This window comes from Aulonocara sp. 'chitande type north' Nkhata Bay, linkage group LG3 (assembly GCF_057382095.1).
Source record: "Aulonocara sp. 'chitande type north' Nkhata Bay isolate Kocher_YH1m ecotype deep benthic linkage group LG3, A_spYH_male_GT1.1, whole genome shotgun sequence".
In the NCBI taxonomy this organism is placed as follows: domain Eukaryota; kingdom Metazoa; phylum Chordata; class Actinopteri; order Cichliformes; family Cichlidae; genus Aulonocara; species Aulonocara sp. 'chitande type north' Nkhata Bay.
Genome location: NC_141346.1, coordinates 33,160,802 through 33,186,274, shown reverse-complemented (window position 1 = coordinate 33,186,274; position 25,473 = coordinate 33,160,802). Strand labels below are relative to the sequence as shown.

The following is a 25,473-nucleotide window of genomic DNA, read 5'->3' as shown; positions in this document are numbered from 1 at the left end:
GCAGGAAGGTGGCAATCCATTTGTGTGGAGGGTCTGCTACATTAAGTGCTATTCTGAAACAAACAGTCTCAAGAGCAAGTGACTTATATTAACCACCCTCTGTGAAGTTGCAGCACCTGTTGTGTCTGATATGGATGAAACTCCACACATTGCCAGAAATGAGTTTCATGAGGTTATTTCAGAATTGTTTTCAGTAACAGACCAAATGAAATGGCCTTTCTGTAAAATCTGTACAAGATCTTTCTACGTGTTTAAAAGGTCTTCATAACCTTTTAATCTTTGTTGTTATAAATGCCAAAACTAAGGAACAAGAGAAGGAAAGAGGGGGCATTTTAGAATGAAACTGAAATGGAAAAGCTGCATTTTCCAAAAAGTCTTGGACATGATCCTTATCCATCTATCTGTACTGTGCAAATTTCTCAAGCCAGCCCTCTTTTCTTTTTCTTTTTAAAGGGGCCAGACTTTGTTGTAATTTCTAAAAGTGGTCTTGTGCAAGAGTTCTCGAGGCTTTCTGAAGGACATTGGCTGCTTGTTCACCCATTTTTAGTTCAGCCCTTATTTGACCATTTTAAGAGGAATGTTCTTGTCGTTAAGCTCCCGAACACTGACTGATGAATCATTCAGACTCAAAAATAGTCCAGGTTCATCCAATTTTTAGCCAAATCTACATACATCTGGACCTTCAATTGAGCCATCAACTGCTCACTGAAGCCTCATCAATAATGGTCAGCGAGTGCTGTTTAAGATCTTTGAGCTCCATCAGATCTTGATCTACCATGCATTACCCCATCTGGAAAACATCTGATTGGCACCAGCTTCATTTTTCAGAATGACAGTAATTCAATACTTTGCTGCACCTATTTCCCATTAAGAGATGGCTCAAGACTTTTACATAGTGCTATCATGCTATCATGTGATAGATCGTCTATGTAGGTTCTTAGTCATCAAAGTCATGATAGTTTAAGTTTGTGAAGAGGTTTCACCTCTTATCCAAGAGGCTTCTTCATTTCTAAAGAAGAACAAAATGTCTTCACAAACTTAAAGAAGTCCAGCTCCCTGGTTTTTAAAGCTGTTAAGATGTAATAGATGCTGATTTTCAGAAAGTGACATCCTAAAACTTGCCGCTGGATTTCAACCTCACAACTTATTTAAGAGAACCTTCAGAGCTGTAAGTGTTACACAGTTGTGAGGGTTACAAGCATCACAGACTGGGAGGATACAGGGGTTTGGTTGGAATCAAGCCTTAAAGTTGAAATGCTGCTTGTGATCCTTCGGGAAACCACCAGGAGAGAAAATAGAAAAGGGGGCAGGTGAACTCAAACGCACAATGACGAGTGCAGGAGGAGAACAAAGGCCGAGAAGCTAGAAGAAGAAAGTTACTGTCCAAATACTGACTATACTGATCTACACATTTATTTCAAAGGTGTAGATCAGTTTTCAAGCCAAGAATCTTAACCCTCTCAAGGCAGGCGTTGCAGATTTGCAACAGTTAAAAGCTAACAACCTGATTACCCCACATACACCCCACATACATATTTTATGAGGTTTTTTTTTTTAACTCAGAAGTACCACTGCAGGTATTCTTTTGTGCATTAGCAACAAAAACTTAATTTGAGCCTGAGAGGGTTAAACCGACGCGCCAAAAAAGTTCTGCAACTTCACCGGCAACATGCAAAAAAAGAAAAACAAGGTTACTTCATCTAAATTTGCTGGTACTGCTCTCAGTGCACTTCGAAACTCCAGGCTGTTTGGTCTCTGGAAAAGCAGATGGAGACACGGACACATGAAAGTGGGCTGGAGAGACCTTGCATGCAGAGATTCAAACACAGCAGGATTACTGATGGTGGTGCACAAGGAGACGTCCTTGAGGGGATAGGCAGCCAACGGGGGCGGGTAGCGTGGGAGGGGAGGGCTGAACTTTTCTCACAGCAACTCATAAGCAGACCAATTTCAGTCTCTCGAGCGCAGCCTTGAATTTAAAAAGCTGACCACAGAAACAAAAGGCGTATAACAGCAGGTCCGCTTGGTAGCTCGGAAGCTTTTGACATCACAGGAAGAAAATCGGCTGTAGCATGTTTACACTATTAAATTATCTTCACAGCGTGCAAAGTCGGTATCTACTTCTTTAAGACATGTAAACTTTGAATCATGTGGTGCGGGGTCACGAGTGAGATTCACAGAAAAAAAAGAAAAAGAAGAGAAAGAAGCCAGAGTAAAGTTAATGAGAATCAAAGGAAAGCAGAAGACGGAGAAAGGATACACAGCAAATTCAAAAGTGTTAAATTTTTTGGTGTTAATAGTCTCCTTGCAAAAGTAGAGTTAATTTTACTCTAAGCAGAGTCACATTCTTTTAATGTAACTCTGAGGTGTAAAATGATAGTAGTTAAAATCGAGTGTTAAAAATGAGTGTTTCTCTGTCAAATCTGGAGGTGTTACAATGGAAACATTAACTCTTGACCTCTTAACTCTGAACTCCTACAGGGGCTATGACACCAACAGAGTAAATTCACAGACTCCGCCCTCAGCACGGCTCCAATCGAAGCTGAAGTGAAGCCGTTTCAGAACATTTTGCTCTACATATTTGAGTTGTTTGCCATGCTTGGTAAGTCATTTTTTCAAAGATTGTTTCAATTATTATTATGAGCTTTTACTTCTGTGGCTCTTTGGAGTTGAGACAAAGCTGTGTGAAAGGCATTAGCCATGTTGCTCGGTGATAGCATAATATTCTGTTTTAGCTAGCTGAAAGGTATTGTCTGCGGGCAAATACCACAGCCTTGAAAAAAGCTTGCATGTGAATTTTCAGTCAAACTTTTGGTCAAATACACCTAAAACAATGTCTAGAATGTGAAATGTTGGTATAATGGTGCTACTTGAAGCCTGAAAACGATCGCCCATAAAAAAAAACGAGCAAACAGCAGTAGCAGACGTCCTGACTGGGTTCTACGTTAGCATAGATCCCTCCAGAGTTTTGTGCACACGGTTTAGGTAAAAATGAAAAAGGTTGAGGTTTTACATTTAGTTCAGTATTACCTGTTGCCTGTGTCTTTGTCTTTTGGGAAAATACTTTACACAAGTAATGGCTCAAAGAGGATTCCTTTTTTTTTTTTTACTGTGCTGCAATTGTTTACTGGATTATTTGTGCCATTAATTAGTGTCAACTAATTTTTATTCAATCTCCGCACAGGATATGCTTGTGAAGATGGAATATGGGGGAGAGCAGAAGTGCGTTGCAGTTCCACAAAGTGATGAATGAAGGACATGCATATTGTATTGAAGAAATAAGTGATGAGAATGCTGTTATTTGCATTTACCATGTCAGACCTTTTGATAAACAAAATTCTAATGAAAGTGAGAACATGTACACTGTTACATCTTTCAGAAAATGTTTTGAAATTGTGGTGCACAGTTCAGAATAAATGTTTTTCAAAAACCATTGCATCTTTTTAGTAAATGTTTATTTCCAAAATAAATTTCTAGAAGTTCAGAACAGTAAAATTCCCGCTTTTTAGAATGAATTAGAAGATAACTCTTACGTAGTTAAACTAAAATACTCTTTGAGAGTTAATATATAAACTCTTAACACCAAGTGTTAAATTATCAACTCCAGACAGATTTGGTGTTTAACACTAAATCAGAGTTAACGTACCAACTCTCCAAAAAGAGTTAAATTAACACTCTCTGGTGTGGACCCATATAGACACTTTAATAGTGTTGAAATCAAATCCGACAGTGTTAATTTGGACATGCTGGATTTGCTGTGTACTCAGTGTGAAGTTGAGAGAGACTAAGATGAAAGAACATATGCAGAGAGACCAAAAAGAATGAACAAAGGAAGAAGGGTTTGATTACCATTTGGTAGATAACAGGAAGATCATAAAAAAGCAAAAATGACTGAAAATACGATCAAAGACACCAATCCTGCCGAAACACACACCGTTTCACAGCTCAGCCACCACGTGAACGTGCATGTGTGCATTTATTTATGTTTTTATTTATTTACTTTTCATTAAGCTCCTCGTCGGAGCCTCCCCGTGGCTTCACTCATGTTTGAAGAAGCCATCTGAGACTCGGAAAGTGCAGATTTACTGACAAGGCAAATTACACTGTCGCAATTTATCAGCGCTAAAATGCGCTCAGCGTGTGTCCTCGTGTGCATACGTGCATTCATATGGAGATGCGAGGCTTTTCTTGCAACGGCATATGTCTGTGCGCATGTGTGCGCTCGCTGTGTGTGTGTTTTTTTTAGCCCTCCTCTGGGGAGACCCCACGCACCGTCTGTCTCCGACTGATTCCGTATTCACTGCCACAGAGAGACAGGAAAGACAGAGTGAAGAAGATGAGGAGGTGGAAGAAGGAGGGAGGGGGAAATAGAAAGACAGCAAGGGGATAGAGGGAAGGGGGAGAGCATATTTAAGAGGGAAAACAAAAGAGAAAAGGGGGTAGTTTGATGCTAAGAGGTTATAATTTTCTTTCACGCTTCAACTGTCTAAATAGACGTCTCCACTCGGTTCAAACTGCCTTCTGAAACGCTGCTGTTTCACAGTCTGGGGTTAGATGTCACCTGCACTTTCAAAATGACTTTTTGCAGACATGACTGCAGCCATTTTGTGAGAGCAGGTGCTGCAGACTTTCTGTTTTGTTTTCTGTGTCTTTTTTTCTCACTCTCTTTTCCCCAAATGGTGGATTTCATTATAAAAAAACAAAAAAAAGAAGAAGGACGGAGCGATGGAGGAGGTGAGAGGGGCATAAGGAGACAGGGAGAGATGAGAGGAGGCAGAAGAGGAGGCTGAAAACAAGGGGACGAGGTGAGGAAAAGAAAGAGAGGAAATCGAGGGTGGAGGAGGAGAGTGGAGGTGTTTTCCATCCTGTTTGAATTTCATTATGGTTTTCAAATTTAATGAGAGGCTAAGAGGTAGACAAGAGGGAGACAGGAGGTAAAGCAACCGAGGTAGAAGTCATACATACTGATTACAGCTAATATACAAACACACGGTGCTTGAAGCCAGCTGTAGTAAATGTCCACAGAGGTGAATGAAAAGAGCAAAGAAAGGAGGGCAACACACGTTAAAAGGTTCAGGTGTGACGCTCGCTGATGGCTTCTGCCAAACTCAGGCTTTACATTGTTTGTTGCTCATGTTTTCTCCCAAACAGCATCTGTGATTAATCTGCCCAGCAGGGTCCTGTCGTAGAGTGTGAGTGAGGGATTGTACTTTAGAGACAGAGAAATAAAATGTCAGGGCAAAGGTTGAAATGGCAAAACATGACAAGCTTACGCTGCACTGCAAGATCGACCATGTTTCTTCGTTTTAGTATCTGAGGAAAGGGCAAAGGAAAAATTGAAAATTATTATATAAGAGTGACAGTTGAGTTTTATATATTCAAGTCATTTAATAAAGTGAAAAAAAATCTGTTTCCCATTCATCCATCCATCCATGGGGAGTGGCTATGGCTCGGGAGGCAGAGCAGGTCATTTACTAATAAGGAAGTTGGTGGCTCGATGCCGTCAATCCTTTATCTCTGATGCGTTCACCGGTGTATGAATTGCTAGAGGTAAGTTGTATAAAGTGCTTTGAGTACTTGTAACAACACCATGTAAGAACCAGTCTATTTAACTTCCACATCAATGGCCAGTTCAGAATAGCAAGTTGACCAAACATGTCGTTGTACTGTTGGACAACATACAAACTCCAACTCAACAACGTGGGGTGCAGTGATGGAAATTGTCGTTAAATTGAGCAATTTCTGAACATGAAACTAGCTCAAGGTGTTTTGGTGCCTTTTGAGTTTCTTGTGCACTTCCCAGTTCTTCTAACATCGGCTTGTAGCATTAGGTGAGCATTTCAGTGAAGGTGCATAAATACAGACTGCACAGAGATAACTGTTTTTTTTCGACACCTAACTATTAGTGGTTGACTGCAGCGCACCTCACTGGTGGTGAGACATCAACAGTTGGTTGAACTTAGTAGTATAAATGTTTAGAATGAGAACAACATCATGCAAGCTGTCTGGATTTCTTCAACTGCACAAAATATTGTAATATCATAAGATTAAATTCCGTTAATAAGTCCTTTACAGAATGAAAATTCTCCTAGGCATGCATTTAATTTTGTTCAGGTTTAGCTTTCATGAGTTTAACAATATACTTTTAAAATATTGGACATTAAAAATGCCAGAGAGTCCTAATAGTTTCTGCTTTGAACTGGTTTGGGTAGAGAGAAGAAAGGTCAGAGAAGGGATTAGTTATGCTAAGTTAACAAATCCAAGTAAAAGCAGCTTTAATTAATCTTAGTCTTTTTGTCTGAATTCAAATCAAAGCCAAAGAACACATAATCAGAACAAATGAGAGAAATTTACTGTCAAAGAAAGGAGAATTAAAGTTTCTGTGCATATTTAGACACCTGCCTGTAGTCCGAACAGTCTCTGACTATGCTGTGAATCGGATTAGGATTAATTTACTCACCAGGTTCTATAGAGTCTTATCGATAGACCCTGGCCTCTTCCTTTCTCACAGATTTTATTGTACCTCTCACTGCAATGTCTAACAAAAGGTTCAGCGGAGCCAAAGGTGAGGGGGAGGGTAGTGTTTTGGGCTGTTCAGTTCTTTCTTTGTGCTGTTCTGCTGGCTTGAACAAAAGGTCATAAAACAAACATAGCCAGGGTTAAGATTTAATTTCCCACTGGGCCCCTGCCATACACCGCAGAAGCTCGCAGACTCGTCCGATTGTGGGGTTCAAACAACTGAGCCACCAGCTCCCATTTAGAGGATTATTACTATTAAGTAAAAACACAATTTGACAGCATCAGTCATCCAACGACTGGAAGAAATAAGTTTAGAACTAAGGAAATGATGAACAGCTTTTGTTTCTTTGATCTGCTCTGAACTGCGATGAGTCAGATAACATTTGTTATATGACAGAAACGGCAGGTAAAGGCAGAACTGCAGAATTACAACTACAGAAGTTTTCTCAGCAGAATTACAAAACTTAACCTGTTTCACCTTTCAAGTAATTCAGTAAAGAAACCAGTCTGTAGCTGCAAGGTAAAGACTTTGAATTCTAGTTGCCATCATCTTATAAGCTGATGTGCATGAATACAAAAATACTGTATGTCATGTTGTATGTTGACTGAAACCTTCGCTGAAAACTGTGTTTAGCGGGCTCAGTGCATCTTTATGAGCTGTATGGATGCGCTGACATAGATCATGTGCGCTGTAGAGACTCATGATAGTTTCAGCAGTGTGGTGGTGAGTGTACCTGTTCATAGAAAACATCGGTTTTCTTGTGTTACATCGTTCATACATCATTTATGGATTTGATCAACTGGTCTCTGAATGCTATTGACACCCTTTAACGAGAAGTCTGGGCTCGGGAGAACCCGAGTGCCCTGGAGGGACTTTCCCTGCCGGATACACGATGGACGGGTGGCAGAGGATCGTGTGCCTGGCGGGACTGTCGATCGAGGACGCTGAAGATATCTACCTATTCGGAACCATGATAACAGGGTTCTTGCTGATCGGAGCTGGCTTGGCCCTGGCTTATCGGAGAATTAAGAGAGCGGAAACCTGTTCAAACCCCCACAAGGCTGCCCGCTGGGATTGGAACGACAGGTGCGACTTCTCAGAAAGGGCTCACTGAAGGCAGCATGGTTAAGAGCTTGGAGGCGCTTACGACTGCAGTGAATGCTCAGAATAAGACCTCTGAGCGTATGTATGTTGGATTACATCAGGAAAGAATCAACTCAGAACAACATCTCTGGGCGGAAGCTGGATTACATCTCGGATCAGTTGGCTGCGGTCGCGAGGTCTCAGAATCTGCTCTGTGAGCAAAAGAGTGACAAGACCACAGAATCGACGGCTAATAACATCACGGAGAAACTCGCAGCTATTAACGGGAGATTGACAGACCAGTGTCGGCGTGTTAAAAACAGCTTGAACTTCTCACGAGTTGTTTGCAAAAGAAAAATCACCATCATAATGCGGCTACCCCTTCGGCGCCAGCCGTGGGCTCAAGGCTGGAGCCGAACAAAAACTCCCTGATAACGACTGTGTTGAGTCTGTTCCTTCCCATTCCATGCAAGGCCACCTGGGTTGGCTGGAAGACTGTTTACTTAGCCTGGCGGGGCGAAGGACACTGTCTCAGCTGAACTATAGACACGCACACACACATATATACTGATACTGATAAGCACTCACTGACGCATCACCCTCCCTATCCAACGCCACCTCCAACGCTTACCTCCCCCATGATGTGGACATCGGGTCAGTTGGAGGCGCAGTCGAAGATTGCAGCGGTCCCAGATCAGATGTACACACTGGAACACTATCCCATGCTGTGTTTATTGTGTTATGGTGTGTTGATACCTGTGCATTCCTGTATTATCCTTCTGTGTTACACATTTCAATGTTTTTTTTTTCCTCGCTACCTAGCCTGACCTGTCTCCCCAATGTGATGTTTGTATTATATGTACGGTCGGCAAGGTCTGTCATCTCGGTTGTGGGCAAAAGACCTGCAACTGACAAATAAAGGCTTTTTTTGGAGCAGCCTACTTTGACCTTAAGTAGGCTGGACCAATTGAAGGCTACGCCCACACTAATATGTTTTCGTTTCCCCGAAGGAAAACGCAGCGTTTTGAAAATGCTCTCGAAAATGAATACATTTGAACAGGGTGCTTTCACGCCACAGAGTGGACAGCGAAAACGGAGACTTTTGAAAACGATGATGCATTTTAGTCATGTGGTGCAGTCATGTGACCGATTAAAGAAAGATAGCGGAGGGCATTATACAGCAGTTGTTTTGTTTGCTCTCAGTTTTGACAGCCCTATTAAAGATTAATATCAGTCTGTACATGCTCCAGATAGCTTTTCTTTGAATTCTTTAATTCTCACTCACTCTCAACTTTGTACTTTTGTGTTACTTGCAGCAACAACTCCACCTCATTGTTTTGCAGATTATGTATTGGAAGCAGGACGACGCCTTCAAACACACTCCTTCCGGCTGTCATCTATATAGGTTCCCTCAGTTCTGCAAGCTGATCATTCTCGTTTACGTGCCCCACCCTCCCTCCTTGTTCTCAATTCTTTAACTTCTTCACTTCTATTTAGTACACGGGGATCTGCCATGCCCGGGAGCCGTCGCCAGTGCCCTTCAAGGCCTTCCCCAAACCGCAGCTCAATTCATGTCAAAACATTCACTTTTACCTACTAAAACACTGTCAAACCTAAAATGAGAACATGGGCCCAGCTAGTGAAAGTCTATTTAAAAAACTCGGTGCTTTTCTCGACATTTTTCCACGACTTTTCAAAGAGCCGGAAAGTAAATAAACAGCAGACAGAAATGAGGCAGGTCGAATCTTCTTGTGTTTCACGCATGCGCAGTACTGGAACCTCAGCATTTTCGGCCGTTTCAATGTGGACGCACAACTCTGTGAAAACGACTGAAAACACTAGTGTGGATGCGGAGCATTTTCAGATCTATCCGGGCGAGTGTGGACGTAGCCAAAATCTCCTTTCTGTCAGTCTAAAGAAGTTTAACTACACATTTAGTCTCTCAGATATCTCAGTGTAGGGAAAAGAGTTTCAATTTCAACAGCCCATCTAAGTCTTTATACATGATAAAGAGATGCTGCTGTAACAAATGCACGAAATCTGTCACTGCAATTCTTTGAGCTTATATTGTGAGAAATTGTGTAAAGTTACAGAGAAAGTTCTCGTAGCTCATTGCCTATACTGTCCTGTAATTATAAAACATTAAGTTTATGTTAATTCAAGAAAACGTTTAACTGTAGAGCCACTGTTAAAGAAAATCATACGGTATACAGTAAAACAACAGGAACATTTATGTCATTTATTTACTTATCTGTTATTTAGCATGATTTTTCAAAGCCATCAAGTGGACCAGGTTGGAGCCCTTGCAGGACTGATTTTGGCCCACGGGCCTTACGCTTGACACCAATGCTTTAAACCATATTTTTGAGGCAAAGTCAGAAAACCTTTGAAACACTTTTAGTAAGATGCGACTGGTGATTCTATACATCAAATCACTGAAGTCAAAACTTTAACAAATGCCTATTTGTTTAGATAATTTTCATAATATAGTCTTACTGAGATGGCCAAGGAGTTCGTAAAGAGTTACCGTGTTTGAAGAAGAAAGATTACCCCTGAGGATAGTGGTTAAAAACCTGTCACTATGAAGAGGGATAACAAATGATAATCCCAGCAACAGTGGAGCACACTTCCCCGCAGCCGAAGCCTACTGAAGCCTTAAAATAACACTCGTAATGTGAGGAACCCACATGAGGAACAAGCGCTGACATAATGTGTGACATGTTTGGTTTATGGCACTAATGAAGTCTAATCGATGTCGGACTGGTGTGTAATGTAGTGTATCCTCCTCTGTGAAACACTGTCCACAGTCTGTTTAAAAGGTGACAGTGCCGTCCATTTACACAGCCAATAACTCATTCAGATGAGTTAAATGAAGCGTGGGCCTGGCCGGTCCGTCAGCCAACACATGAATAATTTGTATACATGTGTATGAATGTGCATCTTGTCTCTTCGGGACCCAAATGCATATTTGCACGCACGTTTTTCTGCGTGCATATCTGTTTGAAGCGTACGTACAAGTCCGCAGGCTGTGTATGTGTGGGCGAGAGATGTGTGTTATGGTGCGTTCGCCCTCCTTACACAAGGCCAAGTTTGGACTTGCCCCAAGCTAAAATGACTGAGTGCGTCCCCAGTCTCAACACTTTCTTCTAGCTCACTCTCCGTACTTAAACAAGCAATGTGAAAACGCACTTAAGAAAAGGAAAAAAAAACAAGAAAGAAAGAAGGCAAAATGGATGGAGTTCAAATCAGGCTGTGGCGCTTTCTATTCCATGCGCGATTCGACTGTGGAAAAAATGGCAGGTGGATTAAATTTACATTTGCACAGAGAGAGAGATCAGCCTTTAGTCTCTCCAAAGAACACTTGCTGGATATCTTTGTGTAACGCACTGCAAAGTGAAACTCTGAAGCGTGCCCACTTCTGATGCATGCCAGAAAAAATGGGATCAACCATCTGCAAAAGCGAGACTCTACCCGGAGTTCTCTGACATCTGTCAATACATCAGCCCCCATGCAGAATACATTGCTTCAGTTAGATGCAAAATCAGCCTGGCTGCCTTGTTAGCTTTTCTTTTCTCTCTCTAGATGTGCTGCTTCAAAAACAGCTGCTTGCTACCTACTTATGCATCCCACATATCAATACTTCTAGCTTTTATCAGTCCTCTTATCATCAGTAGCTTCCATCCCACATACTGAAATTATTTTTCCTTTTACTGAGTTTTTTGTCCACTGATTCTAAATACATCCTATCCAGATGGACTAAGACTTGTTATCCATATTATACCTGTTCCTTTCACTGTGAGGAAGGGCTTTTTTCTTCTTGGTGAACATGACATCACCCTACTGTGAACACCAAAATAAAACAAGCAACATCCACTACATGTGTCAAGTGTCTCTTTCTCTGAGAGTTCTGCCAGAATCTCCCAGCAGACAAAGCTTTTAGAGGGGCACCCGCTGTGGGATCCTGCTGCTTCTGTTGGAAAACCCCACTTAAATAATCTTATTTCTGAAGTAGTCTTCAGAAGTATTTCTCCAGGCTTCTTGAACAACATTCAAAGGTCTTCTATGGATGCTGGCTGCCTTTACATGATCCCACACTGCTTCAATAATGTTGAGGATTGGCTTGGGGAGGCCAATACAGTATATGACTGATGGTGTTTTACTGTGTGTTTTCTATCCAGGTTTGCTTTTACTGCATTGGCAGTGTCTGGGATCATTATCATGCTGAAAAATTAAGCTATTGACAATCAGACACTTTCAGACTTTTTCCAAATCGTGCTCCATTGTCTTGAATTGCATAGAATGGTACAAGGACTGGACCGATAATGAATGAAAAGTAGACAATGTCCAAAAAACTACTTTGAAAGAGCTTCAGAAAGCCCTGAAAACTACAGCTGAAAACCACTTTAAAAAAATTGAGCACCAAAATAAATTTTGCACAGTACAGTATGATCGAAATGACTCATGAACTAACGACCCAAAAAACTAATTTATACTGCATAATGAGCTGTTTCCTCTACTAATCTGTTAAATTTTCTAAAGGCAGTGGCTGATTTTCCTTTAAAAGGAAAAAAAAAATTACCATTTTAAGATAAAGCAGCTCATGTGCTGAGAAGTTTTACTTTATGAGTTTCAGATTGAGAATCTATAGCGGATGATTCCAGAGGAGACAAATGGCTTCGAATGAAAAGTTAATCAAGAAGCTCTACCCATAATGGACGTAACAAGAATGCAGAGTCTCTAGTTACACTTTATAATTAATCAATAATGACTAAATCGTGTATTTTCATATTTGTTAGCAATGAATTTCTGCCCGCCTTCAGCACATTCTTCATCTGCACATCCTGCACATCAGCATCTGACATATTTTAAGTAAAGAGTGCAAATGTCATGCAACAGCAGACTTTGACAGATGCCAACTGTTTGCATGCAGTATATTGCTACTGCAATGTTGATTGTGCTCCTGTATATAAGCAATAAGGTGCACTAAAGAAGACGAGAGAGTCGCTCTATCTACCAAACACAGCCTCAACAAGAGTCCCAGACGTGCACATCATCACATCAAGCTATGCGCTCCTTCTTCCCCCCCCCCTCCCTTCAATCACTTGAATCCTTCCAGGCATAATAATCTCCTATTCTCTTTCCCATTTCCTTTCACATACTCTGACAAGATCATTGCAACCCATCAGAGACAAACAACTGTCTGGAACTGGCCACAGGTCCACACATATCTCTGTCGTCCCATTGCTATGCCTATTAGCCTCCAGCTAATTACCCCGCCATGCTCACTGTGGGATTGGATATAGCCCCATACACTAAGCTAATAAGCATGTACCTGATTAAATGGGCAGCGTTGGCAGTGAGACCGAAGAGATTTGTAAAAATGGAAGAAGAAAAAAAAACTGAGAATGAGGCGGTAAAACACCCTGCGTGGTAAAAGGTAGCAATTCCCATAATTGCGAGGGGACTCATTGTGCAGAACAGCATGCGGGGCTCGAAATCTCTTCGATGCAACATCAAGCCAAGCCTCACAGATTAGTTGACATCTTTTGGTGCCTGTAGCATTACTGTACCAACCTAATGGGAACAGGAAGCAAATTGGTATAATGTGTGTGCATATGTGTGCGTTTTTGCTCCGCCTTCCTTTGTGTATCTTGTCATCTGTGTCGCACTAAACCAGGATCTTACAAGGGTCATTATGCTGCTAGAGCGCCTGGGTACCACTGCAGTGCAGGAGTGCTGCAGTAGATAATAAGCACAAGATAGCTTCAGGTTTTTTTTTTTTTTTTTGATTGCACAAGGGAACGGACGTGTCACTGAGACCACCTGCTTGTAGAAAGGTTGCAGGTAGAGAGGAGCACAGTGTTGACCTACAGACAAAGTAAAATCTGCATGACTAATGTAATGTTCTGTGCATGGGGTACCTCTGTGTGTGAAGGTGTATAAAAATTTTCTTATACCTTGTTTGTGTGCATGTAAATACAGTATGAGTGGTAGGAATGTGTGTAAATCCTATTATATTCTTTGGCTGATCTCTCCTTGAAAGCCACACATTCTTGCAAAAAATATTTGTGAGTTGTTTCTGTGCACCTCAGCCTCCACATTGCAGGCGCTGTGTGGTACATACAGAAATACACACAGCATGCACAATGAGGAGGCCTCAACACACCGTTTCATTGGTGGGCACTGGAGGCTAATCAATGAGTTGATGGACTAACAAATTAAACTGACCCTACCGGCCGCTGACAAGTAAAAGGCAGAAGTGTCTGTGACAAGGAGGGGCCGCGGTGCTTTATAATGCGGGATTTATTCAGGGATGTCAAGCAGATACTATATGCTTTACATCTTTTGAAAGAGAACTTGTCAAATAAAAAGAGGAGTTTTCTCAATCACTTCTCTGCGCAAGCCCCTGAGGTCAGTTTGCTTGTGGGAATTTTACACATTTTATACTTCGAAAATGGAAAGGTGATGGGAGACAGAAAAGAGACAGGAAATGTCATGCAACAAACTTCACAAGCCAGACTCAAGACCTGGAGAGTCGTAGTTCACAGTCAGTGCATTAACTCTGAAAACATAATAAAAACTATGTGGTACAGGTGATAAAGTTGTACGCATTCTGATGAAAAATGGCCCGTATAAAAAAATCTGTTGGTTGGATAAACCAGCACAAATGGGCTTCCTCCGAAGGGGGGCTGGCCTCTCCCTTAGAGGTAGGGTGAGAAGTTTGGCCATCCAGGAAGGGCTCAGAGTGGAGCCGCTGCTCCTCCACATCGAAAGGAGCCAGTTGAGGTGGTTCTGTGCAAGCATATTATTAAATACAGGAAACCAGACAGAAAAAGAGGAACTAGTAACATATAAGGAGTTGTTTGTATCGAGGCTGTGTGTGACGTTTAAAGTACCAAAATAACACCTATATGAGACACATTTTTAGCTTCTAATGTTGGAGATCCTGCAACTGGCTTTGGGCTGTGCAGGGCTCTCTCTTCCGGAAGATGATTGAATAAAGAATTATAAATGTTTTGACCACTTCTGAGTCGGGTTTTCTCTGTTCTGTTCATGGGGATCAGAAAATAATTTTGTAACATTTTTGTTGAAAACACTTGGAGCCTGTTCTAGACTGGGCACATGTTCATGGACTGTGAGGAACAAAAGAAATTTAGAAGTTGTGATATGAAAGGTAGAAAAATGTGCCCATGTGTACACACGAAACAGTCTGATGCATATTGTAGCTGAATCTGCTTAAGAAATCCTTCATCAGGATCTGAAATGGTTTGAATGAGACTGGATGACTCCTGAGAAAAGCCTTGTATATAATATTCTAGCATATACATGTTCTGTGCATGCCTAGAAGATTAAATCCACTGTGGAATTTTCTCCTGAGTAACTCACGTCTTTGGAAACCCTGAACTTTAAATTGCTTAATGAAGCCAATGGAGATAGCGCTTTCATCGGTCCTCTCTGCTAGTTTCACCTCTTATGATGCACTATGAGCCTACAAAAAGGGACAAGTGCAACACTGTACTTACTTTTTTTAACAAGCCCTGTGACAGTACTTTCCTTTAATGAGCTTGTGGTGTTCCATGGTGAGAGCCCGAGCTCATTTGTGTCTCGCGCTTTATAAAAAAATGTTCAGTGTGACCATTGCTGTGCAGTGAGGAGCAAAACTGCCAAATGATGACCTCTTTATTCTGCCTCCTGTATATAACCGAACCAGGTTTTTTTAGTACAGTACAGCAGTCCAGTACACCTTATGCACTCTATTTATCCAAGATGTCCTTTCATGACTGAGACGTGATGATACATCTTGATCTTGTTTTGAAGCCCCAAATATATAAATACTGTTATTATGTTATTGCCTTTTTCCTTCAGAACTGTCTTAATTCTTCATAGAATAACTTTAACAAGTTGCTTGAAACATTCCTCAGATTTTGGTCCATATTGACATGATAGTGTCACACAGTTGCTGCAGATTTGTTGGTACTACATCTGTGATGTGAATCTCCCGTTCTACCACATCCCAAAGGTGCTCCATTGGATAGAGGACTGGCGACTGCACAGGACACAGTGTCTTCTTCATGTTCAAAAAATAGTTTGAGATGATTTTATTGATGATTTCAAGTTTTTTCTCAGTAATACTCTGTTGATACTAAGGGGCTTGAAGTGCGCCAACAAAATATCCCCCACACCATTACAGCACCACCAGCCTAAACCATTCAATCCAGTATCACGGCAAAACGTGTAACAGACACGCTGGTCCACCGTGTCCACGTGAAATGGACAAGCATGCACTATTGTTTGCGGTCTTTAATTGCCGCAAATGATTAAGCTAGGCAGCTGTATCTCTGTGTAAATGTGTTATTATTGTCTTATTAAGCACTTTCCTGTGATTATTTTCATGTTGGCTTGAAATAAAAGATCTCCCACTGCTGTTACTGCAGCTTACTGTAACTTCTGCATGCCTGTCCGTTTCTTGTTTTGTAGAGGGAAAGTGTGAAATGGACATGGTGAAATGGCTACTAGTGGTTGCCAACTTTTTAACTATCAAATAAGGGACACTCTGGCATGTCAGAAGCACAATGCACAGCCAGTTGGGCATAGTGTAAATATGCACTGTATTTAAATATTCTTATAAAAAAAATGCCGTAAAATATTGGTATTCAGTTTAATCAATACCTCACATAAAACAATAAAGAAAAACATAAATCACATTAGCATTTCCTTTGAAAAATTATTTAAATAACATTCTGTAACTACAGACTTCATTTACCAGTTTATTATGCTACGCATACCAAACAGCACCTTATTTTTACAAATCACCTATTCCTCCTCACATCTGGTGTGAGTGATGGGCAGTCACTGATGACTGTAAGAGAGCCATCTGTTGGTCAGAAAGTGAGACACAACGGTCAATATTTGTAACATTTAAGTTAACCCTTTAAGACCTACCATAGAACCAAGTCCGCCAGAGCTTATATTATATTTTTACATGCTGTAGTGCCATTTTTGGGAACATTTCAAGTTGCTATACATCAATACAACCATTATAGCCCAAATTTTAATAATATGCATGCATTAAGTGCATAGTAATTACATAAATTGCAAAAAAGTGCAATAAACTACAAACAAATGTAAAATTGTTTTTGTTTTTTAACATATATTTCTAGTTAGAGAAATTTAAGAGGCTTATTCCTCAAAACTGTAAATACAAAAAAGTTGCACAAAATAGTTTCCTACCACAGGAAATTTATTTTGAGTGTCTTCATAGTTTTATTTTTGAAATACACCAATTTTTGTATACTGCAGGAAAAACGAAAATACATATTATAATGCAAATTTGCCAAAAAAAAAAAAAAAAAAAAAAAAAGTAGCATATGTATCAAAATAAACTATTTCCAGCAGTGCAATATGAGTCCTCAGCATCCCAGAAACGACACAGAAAGTCATAAAGTCAAACATAACTTTTAAAAACACAAGTATAGGCTCATAAGTCCCTGATAGTAAAAAACTACATTTCCGCAAAATGACGTCACTTTCGGTTTCGGGCAGGACATGGCAGACATGCGGAAAGTTCACGCTGATGGACGTATGAAGTGTTATGAACAGCTGATCGGATCGGCAAAGCGTGTTTCTGGAATATTATGTTTTTGTTGCTGCAAGCGCTTTTTATACAGTTTTTGCAAAGCTTTATGTGGAAGGAAACTGTGACAAGCTGATGGCATAAGATGTAAGTACAACTCCTCCGGTTTCATATGCAAAAAAATGATTGCGCTAGCTTACCTGGTTGCAGATCTTCCAGGATTTAAAAATAGTTACGCAAAACGGGGAGTGCCCGCTCCGACCGGCTTTAAAGGGTTAAATAAGCAATGCACCAATTTTGCTCATTATACAGGACGTCCCAGATAAAACGGGACAGTTGGCAACCCTAAAGTGGACCAGCATGTGTATTACACACTTTGTCATGATAACAAGTTGAAAGGTTTCATGTTGCTTCGTTCAAATTCTAAATGTCACAGCAGAAACTGAAATCTCATCAGACCGCATAATGGTATTCACGTTTTACATTGTCCAATTTTGGCAGAGTCTTTGTGAACTGTAGCCTCACTTTCCCATTCTTCACTGACAGGAGATACACCCGATGTGCTCTTCTGCTGCCTTGGAATCAGAGATGCTCTTCTGCATACCTTGGTTGTAATGAGTAGTTATTTGAGTTGCTGTTGCCTTCCTATATGCTCAAAGGAGTCTGGCCATTCTCCTCTACCCTGTGACATCAACAAGTCATTTTCACCCAGAGGACTGCCACGAACTGGATATTTTCTCTTGCATCACCTTTCTTCCGCATTCTGATGCTCGGTTTTCGCAGCTTGTCTCGACTACGTCTAGATGTCTAAACTGACTTGCTGCCACGTGACTAGCTAATTAGATACTTGTGCTAACAAGCAGGCAAACAGGTGCAAGAAACAAAATGTGTATATTAACAAACACAACTCGCTGCAGTTGCAACACTCATTCTTCACTAACAGCGAGTACACTCTGACAGGAGGAGAGATAAATTTCCTCATGTTCTGAGCGGAGGATGAAAACTCTCAGACTAATTGGAAAGAATAGAAGTATAGCACTCAGTTTGCAGAGACAGTCAAGGACGGTCTATCCTTGTTAAAAGTAAACTTTTAACAGTCTGTCTCGTTTTGTACCTGTATTCACAAAGAGATCCCTATAATTAAACCCAAAGCCATCATAGCAGTCTACAGTAATAAATAATACAACTGGACCAAGAAAATGAAGCTGTGCAGGAGCCAGTTTGAACATCGCATTTTCCCCTATTTTTGACTCGTGGCAGTGTGCTATGTTAAACTCCACTGCAAATATATTGCCCAGTAGTGCCTCTCCATGTTGCATACTTTTCTGCTGTAAGAAAACCAACCCTATATTTACTTTTTATGTGAAGACATCCACTCACAGCCACGATGGCACTTTGCACTTTGTCGTTTCAGGCCTGAAGCATCAACTCCAGTTATAGCAATCACAATAAGTTATTTCATCACATTCTGTTGCTTTCTGCAAGAATGAGTTTACAAAAGTTTTTTAAAAGAATATTGTGCCTCCTTTCTTTTGAAACAAACCAGCTGTGTCAGCTGAACAGGTAGGAAAAGCCCTTTTAACTTCCTCCTTGTTAGAAACACAAAGGATATAAAGTGCTATATCAGCACATATTAGTATTGGCAAATCTATATTTTGGCTTCACCTTATAAAAGCAATCATAAACAAAGTGACAGTGAGTGTTTTATACAATATAAGTGACGCATTCCCCTTTGGGCCAAGCTGTAAACACTGTGAACTTCTGGCTCTTTATTGGTTGAGAGCCTAAGTGAACAGAAGCAGATACTCGGTGGGACTTTTGGAGTGAATTTATCTGGCTGACAGTTTTTTAATATTTTTCACGGGAATTATATTACCAGAGGGCAGCAATGTCAGTGCGCCCCAGGGTGGCTGTGGCTACAATGTAGCTTGCCATCACCAGTGTGTGAATGTGTGTGTGAATGGGTGGATGACTGGATATGTAAAGCGCTTTGGGGTCCTTAAGGACTAGTAAAAGCGCTATACAAATACAGGCCATTTACCATCGACTGCATATTCATACTAGAGTCTCTGTTTTCTGAGAAAATGACTTCTCACAAGTGCACACATTACTCTAAAGGATACTTTGACTGAAACTTGTCGTTGGCTGCACTCCATGTGCAGACATGATGAGGAAAAATGGGTTTTCTTGCGCCTGTTATTCAGGAGACACCAATAAGACACATTACAGCTCCCTCCTCGTCTCATTAGTACGATCAGAGAGTCAATCTCATTCACAAACAAGCTTTTCTCTGAACTCCATCTCACAGCCGCCCTTTGCCACCCCAGCCCATCCTTTCACCTGATGACTCAAGACTTCCCAGATGCCTTCCAGTAAAATGCACGGCGGAGGTTCTGCTCCAGACGTACATCATGTGGGCGACTCGGACTGAGTCAGCGTCAGAAACGTATTTAGAAAAATTATTTTGCCTCCTGCAAAGAGTGAGGTTTTTTTTCTCTTCTGCTTGAAAAGTTACATCAGTTCAGTTTATTTGCTTCAACTTCACAACAACTCTCACCTCAAGCTACTTTATTTATTTGTAGGTTAAGATGCTGCAACATCAAATAGGAAAATCCAATGATGAGCAAGCATCTTGTCTCGATGTATCTCAAAGAGTTTCGTCATGAAAAAGATGCTGAGCATTCCTGCGGATCATCATGTAATTAAACGGCCGCTACTATCAACAGATTAGTGGCATCGATCTCAAAATTATGAGAGAATGCTTTATTTCTTATTTTTTTTAATTAGGAATACTAAATGCTGTTAACAATTAGAGCATCCATTCATCTGTCCATCTATACAAACAGTCCTCTTCCCACTATGCTGGTTGGAGACTATGGCACCACTAACATTATTGCATATTGTGTTCAGTGAACAGCCAAATCACATTTGCTTCAAAGACAGGGACCAGATCTGTCACCACTCACAGTTACTACACAGTCACTCACAACTTTGGTGCATGAAGGCAGCGATAAAGTGGCAATATGACTGAGCCAGTCTGCAATTGGATTGTGGTTGTGATGGCCTTTTCTTTTGCACATGAACTTAAAAATCTCAAAGACTATTAAAAACAAAAACCTTGAAATGTTAATTTCAGTTCATTTCATTTCAGGTTTATTTATATAGCACTAAATCACAATAACAGTCGTCTCAAGATGCTTATACCCAACAGTAATAGAGAGAAAACCCCAACAAAAATCAAAAACACCAATAACAATATACACATATTTAATATTATGGTACAGTTAGAGTACCATCTGAAAGCTCCAGACCCTTCTTCTATTTGGATTAGAGTATCTACTGATATTTTGGCTTTTCTGGTAACACTTGTCCTACATATTTTGATATATCTGTCTAAGTTACGGAACCTGTTCATCGTGATGGACCAGGGAAAATTTTGGGCTTTGAGACATCGATGCTCAAACATTGCCTTATGTGAATCGAAGATGGTGAAGCTAGAAATGCTCTAAAAATTAGGATGGAATGACCTATATGTATATCTGCAAGTTCCTTTCTTAAGGCGCACAATATAGCGAGGCGAATGTTTAAATCAAGCGTGAAAGCTGATTTACAAACGCTTGCGACACCCGTTTTACTGCACAAATATTTAATGTTGACAGAAGCATGTCTTATTTTATTGCGCTTCACATTAAAATAAATTGACTGCGTCTGTGTTTGGAAAACAACATTTGCCCATCACTCATAAAATTTACCACGCCTGTGAGCACTATTTGCGCTCACGTGCTACTTTTCTCCGTTATGGCCTTAAGAAGGCTAAAGTTGACACTGAGATCTGAGTGGATGTCAGTGTGGTGGGCATAGCCACGCTGCAGAGTTTAGCATTTTAAAGTGTTTTGCTAGCTGAATCCTGTCAGTTAGTAAAACTTCTCCAACAATAATGAGAACAAAACTAAAAATTATTAATTATTTTTCACTCTTATGTGACACAGACTAATTCCCTCTACTTTACTGTCAGTGTGAGCAAGCTCTTTTGTAGTCCACCTCCACTGAACAGACGCTATCTGAACGGAAGTTGCTGTTATCCACTTGGTATCGATTGCCTTTAGGGGGGGAAAAAAATCAAGGCAGCTTTAAAAAAAATGGAAATAAAAGGGTTACACCAGCATCAGTATCCCACCACGCGATATTAACGTTGTAACAAAGAGACACTTTTAACTGTGCCTTCTCTTTGCTTGTTTGTTTAGTTTGCCGTTTTTGGACTGCAGCGCTTGTGCTTAGAAATCGAATGCACTGAAATTGATTCTCATCCGATGTCTCTGTTCTAGCACCACAAGAATATAATGTACATGCTGTTTTATCACTCAGACCTGTGAATCTTTCAATACAGGTTCAGTATCATCGCTCTAACCTTTAGTGGAGGAGGATGGATGATGAATCCAGCAGTGCAGAGAGAGCAGCACTGTGGGTGTTTCTGTCACTGATAGACTTTAATTATGCACCAGGAGCTGCTACAATAGGAGAAAACAGCAACCTTGATATAAAATAACTGTCATAATCATTCTTATACTTGTCTGTGCTTATAGAAACTTTAATACGGTCAAAACAAAGCTGATTGGAGTCACACTGATGCCACAAGGTTTAAGCTTTTCCATATTTTGCCCCCTTTTCTTATTGACTTACAAATAAACCTCGCAATTGTTTCACAGTGTCCTATATCAGATTTAGGCAATGGTTTCATTAGAGCATTCACACATGAACAACTGTATAATTTATGTGTGTTTCGTGGTAACATTTACACATAGACAGTTTACAGTCTATGTGTGGCATGTATATTGAGGAGGAAGTCTCTTTTAACAGGCCTGTATAATCTGGCCTCTGGGGCAACATTATCACATAAAAGCATACAAGCAGGTTTGAATATATGAATAAATAAGCAAACAAGATGCTGTGTGTGTGTGTTTCAGAGAAAGAAACACATTAAAGCGACGTCATCTAAGAGAGGAAAAGGAAAGGAGACTGAAAGTGTCGCAGTGTGTGTGTGTGAAAGAGTTCTCCCACCTGACCTGCAGGGTCAGAAGGCTAATAGCAACATGGTAGTAAGCCGTGAGTGACTCATTCTCCACCTCTGGGCTTGAATGGCATCCCTACAGTAATTTGCAATTATATTAAAAGCTGCGTCACGGCCCGGCAGGGGCGTTTCTTGTCTCATTTGACGTACTTTTCCAAATTCTGCTGAGAGAAACTGAGCCAGTGTTGATTTTGCATGTCTCAGGTATCTTGTCACACTGCTTGTTTTTTTCTTTTCTAGTCTTTTTGGACCGTCTCTGATGGGGGTTTTTTTTGCCATTTTTCTTTTGCCATTTTTTTGTCTGTTTTATCATTCACTGGCTGTGATCTGTAGACTTTTCAACTGCTGGGACCAGGTTTGTGAGCCACAACATGAAATGGAAGCTGACTAAAATACAAGATTGTTCAAATACATAATGCATGCCTTGAGTCAAACTCCAGGCCTAAGGTGTGCATCATCAGGCACAGCTGCATTAACTGCTCCCATTTCGAGTGACCCTAGGCCCACTTTTGTCCACACCTTCTCATCCATGGAAAATTCAGACTGCTCTCTTTCCTGGGGCATCAGACACTGCTGTTTCATTAGAGCTGCTAGAGTCTCACTTCTACCCACGAGGAGTCCTTTCTAGCCCCGGAGTGACACGCTGGTTTATTGTAGGAGTGAATTGGAATATGGATATGGATACCTTCAGCGTGAGAGTTAATGCTGTCAGCAGCATATTTTACTCAAAAGTGGGTGATGCCTAAAGTTAACCACTTAGTTTTTTGTGTCAGATGTTATATCCCAACCTCTCCCAAGCTGTGCATCTTAGGTGACATAATGAAGTAGATATAGAAGTATTTACATCACTTATACTCACTTCCTAATGCATCGCTAAGAAGACTATCCTCATGCACCGGAAATCCAAAAAAAAAGTATGTACTAGTCAATACAGAAATTTACTTCAGTTTGGAGAGAATGTCTTCCTCCTCAAAAAACCCAAATGGATAAATTTGTTTCTCTCTGGTTCCCACTGATCAATTACATTACTTAGTGAGGGTGATCAGCTGTAGTCTCGTTTGCCTGTATGCCTTGCAGGTGGATGAACGTGTTCTCTGGGACTACTGGGGTCTGGCGGCTTCCTGGGGGATGGAAAACTGCGATTGCCGTTTTGGAGGAACAGGGTCTCTGCCTCAGGTAGTGGCGGTGGGGACTGGGGTGCTTGTGGTAGTGGGTCCTGTTCCCCAGTCAGGAGGCTGGCCTCCTTTGAGTGGGTCTGGGGCCTGGGTTCCTGGTCGCCTGAAACCCAGGCTGCATTCCTCCTTCCCCAGGGTAGGTCTGCACCCCTTTGGCTGGCTTGCGGTGTAGTGTGCATCAGTCAAAGCAGGGAAGTCTTGTCTGCGCCTTGGGGACTCATGCGTGCCCACAGGCCCTTTGGGTGGGGTGTCCAGGTAAGAGACATCCGTTTCTGGGTGCAGTTTGTTTTAGACCAAGACCAGTGTGTCCATTTACTGTGTGTCTCTGTCTCACCTTGTCCTCTGGGGCTCCCAATCTTTGGTCATGGGTGCCCAATCTAGGACCCCCCTCCTTCTCCTGCTGGGACGTGTACACAGATATCACCGAGATGTGTGACCTCAGGTCCTCAGTACTCTTGGGGGCTGCGGATGGCCCGGTTTTGCCAGATCTACCTCTGGCTCCTAGAGGCTGTTATTCAGGCATCACGCTCATTTGAAAGTATATTTTGTGACACATGCACTCACACTTGACACTCTCTCTCTCTTTCACACTCACACACAAAGACCCCACAAGATGGTTGTTGATTTATATACCTGTGCATTTTGTAGTTTTTGTGTTGTAAGTGCTGTTTGTTTGTTTTTCATTCCAGGTGCAGCAGTTGGCAATATGTTTTAAATTTCTATTTGTTCTCTATCCCTTTATTACCCCCCCCCCCCACACACACACACACACACACCACCATAATGTAGTCACTGAAATAACACAAATAGAAATGAAGAAATAAACAGATAAACCCCGAACAAGAGGAGCCTGCAAAGAATTTGTAGAGCTGGTCCTGGAAAAGCAAAATGTATTTGGCACAACACTGTATTCAGATCATAATTCTGATTGCAAAAGCTGCCAGACAGGACAGGATTAAAAAAAAAAACCATAAATGAATAAAAGTAGAAGAGGAAATGCTAGGATTTTCACCAGATTAGAAATGAGTACATCAGAGGTACTGCTCAGGTGGAGCAGTTTGGAGCCAAAGTTAGAGAGGCTAATGTGGTTTGGACATGTGTAGAGGACAGATAGTGGATATATTGGACAAAGGATTTTGAAGATAGAGAAGAGCAGCTGAAAGAAGAAGAAAAAAAAAAGAAAAAGGAGCCTGGAACTAGGCTAGTCGTTGTCTGGTAAACGTATTGTAAAATGGTTGATTTGATCCTTTATCACAGAAAGAATTGGATGCTCACTCAACTGGAAGTACAAGAGACATGAAGCTGAATCAAATATGTTGCCGGCACTGTCCAGTGTTTATTTATAAAAAACAGAATGAACTCTAATTTTAACCTTTGTTTTCAATAAGTCCTTATGATCATTTCATTTTCTGCTACTGCCCAGTTGGCTGCAATATATGGTGACACTGGTGACAGAAAAAAACCATCAGACTAAATACACAGTGTGATCCAATACATGGATTAATGGAGCGTCACACATTCCCTTGATTTCACTTGGCTACGGCCACAAACCTGATCAAATGCCTGTCAGGTGGGTTAATCCTGCAGCCTGTTATAACGCAGCAGGTTCACTCTTGAACGTATACACTCCAGTCCCACTGGGACATGCAAACACACAGACTGTACACTGAATTATTTCTAGTGGTTCCACTCAACTCGACACTTCTGTAGGGCCACGGCGCGATGCCACCAAATGTCTAGGCCTTGTGAGTAATAATGTTCATTAGAGACCTCTAAACTGAGAAACACTGAACGCACAATGCTGTTTGATTGTTTTTTTTAAATACCACACACACACACACACACACACACACACACACATTCATCTAGCACATACACATGTTCTGGCAGAGATCTGCCTGTCATCCAGGGACCTTTCAAGAACCTTGAAGTATATTTACTGCACCTCAGAGTTCGGCTCTTCAGAAGCACCTGTCCTCCTTTTGACTTGCGTCAGGCGTCTTTGAAGTTGCTGATGTGTCCTTGACACTCTCTCTCTGCATCTGCGGAAGTC

At 41.1% G+C, this 25,473-nt stretch overlaps 1 protein-coding gene across 2 annotated transcripts in view; it reads right to left on the bottom strand.

The window, feature by feature from the left end:
• htr2cl1 (5-hydroxytryptamine (serotonin) receptor 2C, G protein-coupled-like 1) overlaps nt 1-25,473 on the bottom strand; it is a 234,614-nt gene that overhangs the window by 138,656 nt on the left and 70,485 nt on the right. For both annotated transcript variants that reach the window (XM_086277081.1, XM_086277090.1), the window contains exon 2: nt 25,366-25,462. The gene's annotated coding sequence lies outside the window, so the exon portion shown is untranslated. The remainder of the gene's footprint in view (nt 1-25,365; nt 25,463-25,473) is intronic.